At 36.1% G+C, this 12,333-nt stretch overlaps 1 protein-coding gene across 2 annotated transcripts in view; it reads right to left on the bottom strand.

Moving 5' to 3' along the window:
* LOC136846497 (alkaline phosphatase-like) overlaps window positions 1-12,333 on the bottom strand; it is a 138,447-nt gene that overhangs the window by 17,713 nt on the left and 108,401 nt on the right. The gene's annotated exons all lie outside the window — the stretch shown is intronic.

Consider the following 12,333-nt stretch of genomic DNA (forward strand, 5'->3'; position numbering starts at 1 on the left):
AAGCACGATAGTTTTAGCATATTTCTGTAAAGAAAAGGAATATTAATCATTCTTTAACGCATTATATCAAAGTGAATTACCAAAGCTATTTCATTTTACCTAGCACATGAAAAAATGTTTGACAGACTGGAGAAACATTAAAGGATGAAATAAATCAAGTTGCTCCTAAAAATCCATCAAACAAAAGCAGATAAATGAAGGGGGAAAAAGGAATAAAAAATCGACTCTTTCCTTGGGTAAAAAAAAACACACCCGCTGTTTTATGCAGGAATTTCATTCATTAGAGACTTTGATGTAATCCAGGTGGGACGCGAGGATGAATTCGGTTGGAGTAATCTTCATTCCAAATTCATTCCTTCACGTTGCTCTCCGTGTGCCAAACTCTCCGTAAACTTCAATGGAAATGCAGCTTTGTAAAATTCCACCTAAATTTTAGAAAGATGGCAGGAAAACAGAAATTTCATTGGAAGTAAATGAAAAATTAAGTGACTTAATTGATGTGACTTATTTCCCACTTCTTTGTATCTCCCTGTTTCTCGCCCTTTTAATATTCCTCATCCCACATGCAGCATCGAAACAATTATTTTCAAAGTGCTTCGCCATTTTTTTTATTTATTTGCATTAATCTCTCCATAAAGGAAAACTGGCATAAGAATTCCTTCATACTAGCTTCCATGGACACTGTTCCCTGTTTTCTTTCACCATATACGGCAGCATATCACATGTAATTCCTACAACTCTTGGTAGCTTATTGTTTGTCAATCTCTTAATTCTTACACCCCCATGTCGCGTGTCAATTCTTCATCTCGGATCCTTCTCTTAACTACTTTTGATGCTCCTACATGTCTAATTTGAATTTTCAATTATATTCACAAAAACTGCACAAACACGTTATACCAAAGAAAATTCCATATGACGACATGAGACGCCAATCTTAACCCAAGACAAGGGTAGGCAGACCCTACAACTCGGCGTGCCTACCGAAACAAGACAGAGGCCTCATTCTGCCTCCGTCCTGGTCTTGTAGTGATACTGCATCTTTTATCATCCTTTCTCAATAAATTTCTAAGTATATCCATGTCGGCAATCAACTCGCAGTGCCAGACGATAACATAAATATACTAACTGCAGTTCTGTTGTATCTGACCACATGTAAACATTTTATCAAGGTGTTCATGTAACTGAAAAAGGCATAATTTTGGATGCAGGAATGCTTGCATTCGAAGGGAGATTATCAACCTCAAAAAGCAACTTAAAAGAGAACCATGATGTACATTTTAAATGAAACTGACATGGTTATGTGCCTGATTGCATGGTCTACCAAGGCGACAGTGATAAGGTTTATGATTTCTTATCTCTGTTGCAGGTTCATCCTTGAAAAGGTCACCAAATATTCATGGGCACTTACTACAACACCATGCCACTAAACGGTGAACTGCATGAACACTGCATCCCCACCTTGACCATCAAGTGGACCACTGAAGGTCTTGAAAGATCAGAGAAAGAAGAACCCCCTACATGATACACCGCACTATCGCAGGAAGGGCAACACTTTGTTGTTTTCTGGAAGGACACCAAGTTACTAACACTAATTTCGCACCTACGAGGCACCAGTACAGAAGTTTTTATTCATCAAAAAAGTGGGAAACACACGGAAGGCGAAAGCTGAAAGTTAAGGGAATAGAGGACCCTCTTGCCATTAAGGAATGCCTAAGTTTATGAGTCAACCATTTTGACCTTATGATGAAATGTTACAGCTTCACAAGAAGACTGTCAAAAACCAAATTAAATGTTGAAGTACTGGATGTAAATTTAATAGCAAAATGCATTTGTGATCTGTTAAGTATGCAACACAACATACTCGTACTGCAAGGATTGCTTGTCCAGCAACACAGAGTGACTTCACTCCCGATGAATGGTCATAAGAGCACTATACGATCTACAATGCAAAGGATGGAATACTCAGTGATGCTGTCTTCCTTAGATAACACTTCTGCTACCAGTACTCAGGTACTTTGCTTTTTTAAAAATTTCTCTCCTATTCCTGACACATCTGCTTCAAGCAGTATGGTGCTGGGAGCTTATTCTGGCATGATGTTAAATGGTACTTCTGAATAAAAGGTGGTTGAAGTGTCTTAGAAGACTACGATCAACAGCCCTACAAGTTTCCTTTCCCTTGTGCAAGTGCATGTCCAAGTGCAGTTTTAAACATTCCAAGCAAAAGAAAAGTGTCATATGTATGTCATACAAACAGCATGGAAAAGACACATTCTACCACAGCACAAAAACCTTCTGTTGAACAGAAGGTTTTTAAACTGTTCCATACAAAGTAGAAGTGCCGGATTAATTTAATTGGGAAGCCACCTCAAGGACGCCAAGGGCCTAAGTAGAGCTCCCCTTATCGCCTTTACGTACGTTAAATCATCCTTAAAGCGTAAGGTTATTCGTAAATTTGGAGTGCGTGTCTGTGTGTGTGTTTTTTTTTTTTTTATTCATTTTACACCTTTACCTCCTCAGTGGGAAGGCACCAAACAAGTAGTCGTCCGGTTTGCGTTTTCCCGAGATGTAACCGAGTACCGAGACCTTTCCCTGAAAAAAGCGGGACGCCATATCTTAAAAACTAATCATAGAATTTTCTTGAAAATAATCTCATTATGTTTCCCACACCCAAATTACTTCAAAGGCAACAATCTAATCTAACCTAATCCAGTAACCTTAACCTAACCTAGGGGCATTGCCAAAAAAAAAAAAAAAAAAAAAAAAACAGGGCTGGTGCAATACTAGCATACGTCTCAGGAATTTGCTTCCGGTTCCCCAGCGAGTATGATCCAGGAACTGACGCTGTTCCCTGAGGACTTTGGCTTGATGAGAGGAAGACTTCAGTTACCCTAACCTAGCCAACACACTAACGCAAGAATCTTCACCAACTGGACTATTGTGAAAATTAACCATAATAATTACTAATCGAACCGTTCCCAAATAAAAAAAAATACGCAGACTGTGTGAATGGACAGAATTACATACGTAAGTCATAAAAACATAATTATGAACATCACTTGTCCACTGGAGAGATTACTCCTCTTTCACTCTGTGTGAGAGAGAGAGAGAGAGAGAGAGAGAGAGAGAGAGAGAGAGAGAACACAAGTATGGATGATCTGCAAGGTATCCAAAGTGACTCTAACTGTAAATACTGTCCATCAGCGCTTTTACTATTGTACCAAGGAAATGTTAAGTTTTTCTCATTGTTTATGAAAGGTGCCTGAGGCCAATGCTGACAAAAGTCCATGTTAAACAAAGAAACGCTTTTATAACATGAATGTGACTGCGCTGATTAGAAAATAACCGACAAACGAGATGAGAAGTTCTGTCAAAGGTGAAGAGGTTCTCCTGTTCCGTTAATGATTCTGCTATTAAAGATCCATCAAACCAAATTCGTTATTTATTAGGTTAAAAAGAGTTTCACCCTCCTCATGAACCAAACGTCAAATCGATAACACCTGGAGACTCCATCTACACGCAACGGAATCTACAACACAAACGGGATTTATTTCTCTTTCTCATCAAATCTCTTCAGTCAATTGTTTGACCTCATTAGCTTTGTGAGTCGGGAAATGTCGTGACAGTATTATTTAATATCGGAAGAAACTGTCTCATTAAGAAGGTATCAAAGCAAAACTTCCTTTCCCTAAAGAAATAATGAGATTAAGAGCAAAAACGATATTGCATCAAACCAACAACTTTTAGGCTACATTATGAGAGAGAGAGAGAGAGAGAGAGAGAGAGAGAGAGAGAGAGAGAGAGAGAGAGAGAGAGAGAGAGAGAGAGAGAGACTTGGCATTCACGAAGACATTAAGATAAAAGCTTAGCCATCCACGGAGGCTCCTTCACTTCAGATGTATTTTGGTATAAAACTGGTGACATACCTTCATCTTTTCAGTAACCTCGTTTTTTAACGGAAAGAAGAATTAAAAAGCCCTCTGGCCTTTTTTGTTACACGAAGAGTGATAGCACCAGTTTCGTCTTGCATAAGAAACAAATCAAAACTAAGACACTTTGTTTTATTGTTTTTGCTCTTATCAAAAAGTAAATTCTGAAAAATACGAAGAGAGTGATACTGTCTAGTGTTACCGTACTATCGTTGTTGTAAGGTAAGTCAACTAACATTCACCATAAACTTATTTTGGCGGGCTATCAAAGTAAAAATTCAATTCATTGTTAATAAAAATTCAATTCATTGTCAATAATGGTAACTCCAAAACGTCAACAGGAAATATTAAAAAGAAACTATTTCATATATAAAGCTAATATGGTATATATAAATTAGTTCTGCTTTCGACAAAAAAAAAAAAATGCAGATTTTGTTAAAGTGAAATAAGTAGAAGTAATTAAATCTGTAGCTATTACTCAGTATCAAAAAACGCCTGCTTGACTATGTTTCACCGTGCAAATCAAATTCCTCTTTTTAAGGATTCCTCAGATCCTCAGGATTTTATTATCTGCTAAATTTTATGCACGTAAGTTTCACAAAGCCTACAAGTGAATGTTGCACTGTCTTTTACCGAAAACAAGTGAATAAAAAGTTGACTGACGGATTAATCAATTTTTTTTATTGAAATATTTTTTTTTTTATAAACTCATTCTAGAAACCAGCTGGAAATTCTAGAAATCAGCTTCGCACGCACATTCCGCATTAAAGAAAAGAGAAGAGGAAACATTTCTACCAAAGGAATTTTTCTAGAAATTATATATAACTTTATTCGTTTTAGACTTGTGCTCGTCAAACAGAATGAGAAAATAAAGCAGGGTAAAAGAATGAATAAGTTAGATAGTGCGCCTGAAAATCTCGTGAAGTGAAGAGAAATTAAGGAAAATTGACTTCAGAAAGCTATGCCAGCCCGAAACTATGCAGCAGAAGCAGCATCTTGAGTCAATTCATGATTGGACATCTAGAAAAACTTAGTAAGACGGAGGTTCTTAAAGTTATGCTGACATTTATCAGAAAAATAAGAAAAATACTGTTCACGAGACGGAAATAATTCATAAGTAATTATTATCATTCTACAGAAAACAATCATTTTATTAGGATACAACGCGTTCGGCAGAAAACATCATTCCTAAATACATTCTGCTATATATTGTCATAAAAGATCACAAAATTAAGGCTCCATTTACACAATGCGCCATACAGTGACAAGCAACATAGACATATATGTAAATAGATTTCATTTACGCAGCCTCAACCGCACTACAACTTATCGCAAGCACAGCACAGACAGGCTGAATACAACCTGTGCTTCAAACGATTATCCAACATTTGCCAAAGTTTCGTCCTCAACTTAAGGTCGTTGACTTGTTTTCAACCTGTCTGTGATACGCATGCGATAAGCTTGCAACGTGTATTTATGAAATGTTTTCCTGTCGTGTTGACGTATCGTTGTGGTGCTGACTTCAGAAGGCGAGTCTCAGCACCAATTTGGGATGCCAGTTCCGCAGTCGCCTAATTAGCAGGTGCGTAACTATAGCCGCTTAGGCGAACACAAGCACAATTAGTTTTACTGAAATTTGACTATATTGTTCAGCGTTTGCCAGTATTCGGACCCTGGACCCCTATTGGTGATGCGTTACTTTGCGTCTTGACGCTGTACAAAAAAACCCAATTTTCCCGATCGTACACCCGTTTAGGAAATACATATGTAGTCATGGAGTTAGTCTTGAATGTTAGACAACATACAAATTTAACGAGAAAGTTAAGGTGTAAAATTCTCGAGTTTAAATGAATTTTATATATATACATATATATATTATATATATATAGTGTATGCACATTTTGACCTACGGCTTTTTTCCATACAGGTAGTGGTTCCAACGGCCGCTATTTTACTTTCTCGACCAACCGAGGTATAATTTTCCTCGATTACATCTTAACCTTCTCGTTGAATTTTTAATACGTCATCTCACATTAAAGACTGCGGCTCTAAGGCTACAAATGTATTTCCCAAACGGGCATAAAATCATTAAAAACCAAGGTAGCTTTCCTTAACGAAAAGATCGTCACCTTATCATTCTCGTGTTGATTGTACGGTCAAGGAGCCAAAAAAAAAGAACACGATTATTTCATGCACTCATTCCAAGTATCTCCGGCCTTCTTTAAGGGTGTTCACGGCTAAAAATGGACCTCATTGACTAATATTTTTCGGCAGCAACCATGGCAAATCTATTTTCTTGCGAATCTTTCACCTTCTGGCCTTGTTCTGCGAAAGTGACAGCCTGCCCAAAGAAGTTAGCGGCCTTGTGGGTTACGTAGTGATAGTGAAAACATGTGCCTGTAGATATTTCTGCGTAGACCTCAGGAAATTTACACGCACATGCCATGGCGCCATAACTCGGTGTCAAGGGAAGCCGTCTGCCAACAGGCCCCCTGGGCAGGCAAAGTGTACCATCTGTCAGGGTAGAGGTCCTCCCACAGAAGTGTCACACCTCTATTCTTGACTGCTGCTTTTCCTTTTTATCTATTCTTGAATGCTCCTTTTCTCTTTTATCTGTTCTTGAATGGTGCTATTCGTTGTTATCTGTTCTTGAATGGTGCTATTCCTTTTCACCTTTATATTGTCTTTTCAAAAGATATTTCCTTAGCGCGTTCCCCTGCATCCAGAGAAATCCTACCTAAGTTCAACTAGTTACGCTCTGTAATTTCTTTGCTAAATTTTAATTTTACATTCGAATGTACTGCTTTGAGGCACGTTAAATAGAACTACCTCTGAAAGCATTTATTATGGGTTAACAGATTATTTCTGTCCAACGAAACAAATATTTCATTGATGTCACTTCCCCTTGACTACCGTAAGGCACTATTAAGCGACTGTGACACTACGGAAAAATATGGAACCAAGTGACAGCATGCTATGTTAATTCAGGGACACTGGTTTTACGCTGAAATTATGCATTAAAAGCTATAAATTAGTCCAACACTTATGAAATCTGTCTCGTTCCAAAGCGAAATGCCTGAAGTCACAAAGATCTTCAATAATTTGGAGGCCTTAAGTTAGTCTTATCAAGATCATTTAATGGAACGTAATGGAATATATATAATTAGGCCAAAGGCCATACGCTGGGACCTACGAGGTCATTCAGCGCTGAACGGGAAACTGAGAGCAGAAAGTTTGAAGGGTATAACAGGAAGAAAACATTTCAGTTGCACTATGAAACAATTGATAGGAGAGGTGGAGAGAAAGATACAAGAAAGAAAATATGAACGGAGGTACAGTAAACAGAATGAAAGGGGTTACAGCTAGGGGCCGAGGGGACGCTGCAAAGTAAAACCTACAGCGCACCGCGTGAGGTGCACTGAAGGCACTGCACCCCCCCCCTCTACGGGGGAGTTCATTTAAAGGTTCGTTTCCTGCTTTCGTCCAGTATATCCAACTGCCTTAATAGATGACTTGAGATTCCTTTTTCTCTCAAAAACACCTCCAAAATTTTCGAGCAAAGAAATAGTTAATTTTTGCTATATATTACACTTCGAATATTGCCACTTTCTGACTATTACAAGAACACGATTCTTAATGGTATAATTCATTTTTATGAGGAGAGAGAGAGAGAGAGAGAGAGAGAGAGAGAGAGAGAGAGAGAGAGAGAGAGAGAGAGAGAGAGAGAGAGAGAGAGAGAATTTTGATATTCAAATCTGAGAAAAATTAAACTTTGTAAAATTACTTCATAGATACACGAGTCAAAATGGTATTTTATCAAAATAAAGGGTTTGGTAGCCTCCATTACAGCTTCTGGTATTCGTTAACAATGGCTTAACTTTAATCAATATCGTTTTGTCATCACCAACATTACTGGAACCGGAACTGGAATATAAAATTTAGGCCAAAGGCCAAGAACTGGGACCTATGAGGTCGTTCAGCGGTGGAAAAAATGATAAAACAAATGTTAGAGAGGGTGGAAAGTAAGATGGAAGAAAGAGAATATGAATGGAGATTTACTGAAAGGAATGAAAACGGTTGCAGCTTTGGGGCCGAAGGGACGCTGCAAAGAACCTTAAGTTATGCCTACAGTGCACCGCGTGAGGTACACTGACGGCACTACCCCCATACAGGGCCATCATCATCATCATCATCATCATCAACAACAACAACTACCATTCTCCTCCTCTTCCTCTTCTTCCTCCTCCTTCTCCTCATCATCATCATCATCACCATCATCTCTGCAACGTTTCTGATCCAACTTCAGTCCAGATACAAGTCATCGGTTTCTGATATCTTTTCTAGTGATGTTTCTCTTGCGTGTTCTTTTAACCTTTCGATTTCATGGATTTCTGTTGATACTCTTTCATATCCTCGTTTCATCCCTTTCCTCTGTTCTCATCTGCGAAGCGAGAGCGGGGACGCTTTTTGAAAATACGTCACGCGATGAATACGGATTCTCCTGACCATTGTTTTAAAACTTCCTAACTTTTCTATCACTGTTGTTCGCGTTATTCAGATTCTTTTTTTTCTATGATCTACCGAATGAAGAAGCCGACAGATATTTTATCGTTTTTATTCTTTTGTAAGATTTTCGTTAGACTCTCCCTCTCATTTTGTTTATTTTTCGAGAAAGTGTCGGATATCGGTCATAGTGAGAAACAACTAGAGTTTCTTAAATATCAATGAAATGAACTTGAGTATCTGTATTAATGCTGATGATGCCTGCAAATTATATATCAGAAACGGAAACTGCAATTTAACAGCAAATAAGAATAATAACAGCAAATAAGAATTCTGCTTACAGCAACCAGCGACGATTATCTGTCGTTACATGTGTTGGAAACAATTGTCCCCTCCCTCGATTTTCGTTTGTTTCAATTTCTTACTAACGAGACCTGGCGTGGAACTGAAGGTTGATAGCGATACAAAACAATTTCATTCCTTCATTTAAAAGGATGTATAAAAATGTGCTAAACGAGTTATCAAAATAATTTCAACTATGGCAGGTACTTGACCAAAAGTGTTTGATATAGGCCTTTAAAATACAGTGAGAATAGATTATTTAAATTTAATGTTAATGAAACAAGTCTGATCTCATTAAGAACTTTCATTTTATATTTTAATTTTTATGATTAATTCCAAGTTCGTTTTAGTATTCAGGTAATGCACAGATACCCCAGGTTTTAATCATTGTGGTGAAATTTACTTCAACCCATTTTTTTTTTTCCAAGCCTCTGTGAGAAGTTATTCTTTTCATAGGAATATCAAGTTTCTTTGCAAACAGGCTCTGTTTCCTTATAAAAATGACTTGTTACCATATATTCATACTGTTCAACCCCAGTACTTAACAGAATAAATCATTTAAGGACATAAAGGGTCAGATTATTTGAACTGCCTAGTTCATTCTCACTCTGGATTCAATGTTTGTAGTGACGAGTGTGTCCAAACGATGTGAAGAAAGCAAGAAGTTAAAGAAGTCATTGTGGTCATTACACTTACACACGCAAAAACACACACATATATATAATATATATTATATTATATATATACAGTATATATATATATATAGTATATATATATATATATATATATATATATATATATATATATATATATATATATATATATAAATACATATATATATATATATATATATATATATATATATATATATATATATATATATACATTAATAAAAACAAAATCCACGAAGGAAAGAGAAACAATGGAGTGCTGCAAGGCACTAGCCCTTTACTAGTCTGCTAAGTAAAGGACTAGTGTAAGTCGAAAGACCTTGAAGCAATCCCCATTGTTTCTCTTTCCTTCGTGGATTTTGTCTTTATTTATATATTCATCACGTTCCACATTTTCGTGATTCAGTTATACACACACACACACATACATACATACATATATATATATATATATATATATATATATATATATATATATATATATATATATATATATGTGTGTAATATGTGTCGCTCTATATCGGAAATAATATATTACAAACTTATTTAATCCCAATTGGAATTTTTAGTTGAAATAATATATTTTCATATATGAACCAGCGAAGGACAAGATTTTTAGTTGATCATGGAGTTCTTATTATCAACTAAAAATTCCCTTTGGTAACATATATGAAAATATATTATTTCCGGAGGTAGAGAGAATTGAATTAAAGGACGTTTGTAGCTTACTGATTGTATATGAATCATGGTGATGTGATAAAAAGTCATGTATATATATATACAGTATATACATTTATATACATATATATATATATATACATATATATATATATTATATATACATATAATATATATATACATATACAGTATGATGAAATTAACAATTTATCCTCAAATGACACAAGGTAATTGATGACAACGGTTTTTTTATTAACTTAAGAAGATAATTCACTATAGCAGGTACATCAATATTTATAAAAATAATTTAGCACAGTATGATGCACCTTTCGCTGATATTCTGGTTCATTTAGGATCTGGTACTCGGCCATTTCTTGATGGTCTTGAACCAACCGTAATAAATCATCCTGTGTTTAAAAGGCCGTTCCGAGAGGAAGTCTCCGGACAGTGAAAGTTGAATAATGAATCATAAGAGATTTGTAGTTCTGAATGTCAGTTTTATTATATTGTAAGTATAATTAAGAAAGAAAGATATATAAATAAATAAATAAATAAATCAATCAATCAATCAATCAACCAATCAACAAATAACTAAATAAAGAAATAAAATAAATACGTAAATGAAAATATATAAAAATAAATTAATAAAGATAATAAATATAAATAAATCAATCAGTAACTAATAAAAACTAAATGATAAATAAATAAATAAAAATAAAAAAAATAAAAATGAATAAATACACAAATAAAAAATATATGTTTACAAGTAGTCGCTGAAAACGAGTACCTTCAAACACGATTTTTTTTTAGATAAGGAAAGTATTCGCAGCTCATTGGAGGTGTCTGCACTCTTCCAAACATAAATTCTGAAGCAGAACATCGAAGTATGTCGTCGTCGTCTTTTCCCTTGGAAAAAAAGAAGAAGAAGAAGAAAAAGTACTTGCACTAGCTTGGCTTGATGCACCTAAGATCTTGGCCCCCAGCCCAACATATGAATACCAAGAGACAAAACACGCGCGCCGCACAGACATAAATAAGTTCGGATGTATGTGTGGATGTTGTCTATGCGAAGAACTCGCGAAAACCTGCCTCTACAAAGTGGTCCCCGGTCGCTACATTCATTCGCATTTTGGTCTTAAATGTGGAGGCAGCGATGGCCTCTGCTTTTCAAAGGCCACCTTGTTTGTTTCAGAGCATTCTGAATTATTGCTGAGCTACTTTCCAAAGGCCACCTTGTTTGTTTCAGTTCTGAATTACTGCTGAGAAATATAAATGCCCTTTGCTGACTCACGTTTTTGCCTCGTTTTGTTTATAACAAATATTCTAAATCATTGAATTTCTATAATGATCGAGAACGAAACTACAAAGTAAGGCTTCGCCAAAGAATGAAATATTTAGATACCAAAGTCACATCCTCAGCATTAGGCATCTGTCTCAAGAACTTAGAATTGTATTATTTGTAACCACCTTTTCAACCTTTAGCTGCTTACAGAGAGCTTCCACCTGGCTCATAATTCTGTTGACATAGTTCTCAGAACCCGGAGAATCCAAAATAAAAAAAAAAGTATTCTTAATGGAAATGGCTTAATGATGTTTGTGCAACTACAAGCCCCGGTCTAGAGAAACAACCGCATGAGGAGAATTTGAATGATGCCTCGTATGCCGAAGAAAAACACTCTCACAGGAGCCCTAATGGGTTCTAATTTTCTGTGTACTATCTCTGCTAAAGTAGTTTAAGCATAATAAGATATTTCCTGATATTATCAAGGAAGTCCATTTCAAAGTACCACGCGGAGAAAGTTATATTTGAAAATTGTATTTTGTAAGGTAGTACGCTCCACCTGAGAGTTCCCGCCCACTCCCCTATACGCTCACGCAAGCTGTCTTTCAGGTTGGTTGTCTCCCAAGCTTGATTATTACCTTCCAAAATTATATTTTATAGGTTTTCAGCTTTCATCTACGATTCTTCAGTTCCTTTGTCCTTCATGTTTCAAGAACTCTGACTTTGCACAACAGTTAGTTTTGAATAGTTAGTAGAACAGTGCCTTAAGACCAAAAAATCCGTGTGCTTATCAGTAGAAATATTGACGAAAATTCATATTACACAATTCTCATTCACAGCTTTTGTGTATGATAGATATATAAACAGGTAATTAATTAAGAATCATTTTTTACGGTTGTCAGAAAACTTCGAACCGAGTTATAAGAATTCT

This window comes from Macrobrachium rosenbergii, chromosome 15, assembly GCF_040412425.1.
Source record: "Macrobrachium rosenbergii isolate ZJJX-2024 chromosome 15, ASM4041242v1, whole genome shotgun sequence".
In the NCBI taxonomy this organism is placed as follows: domain Eukaryota; kingdom Metazoa; phylum Arthropoda; class Malacostraca; order Decapoda; family Palaemonidae; genus Macrobrachium; species Macrobrachium rosenbergii.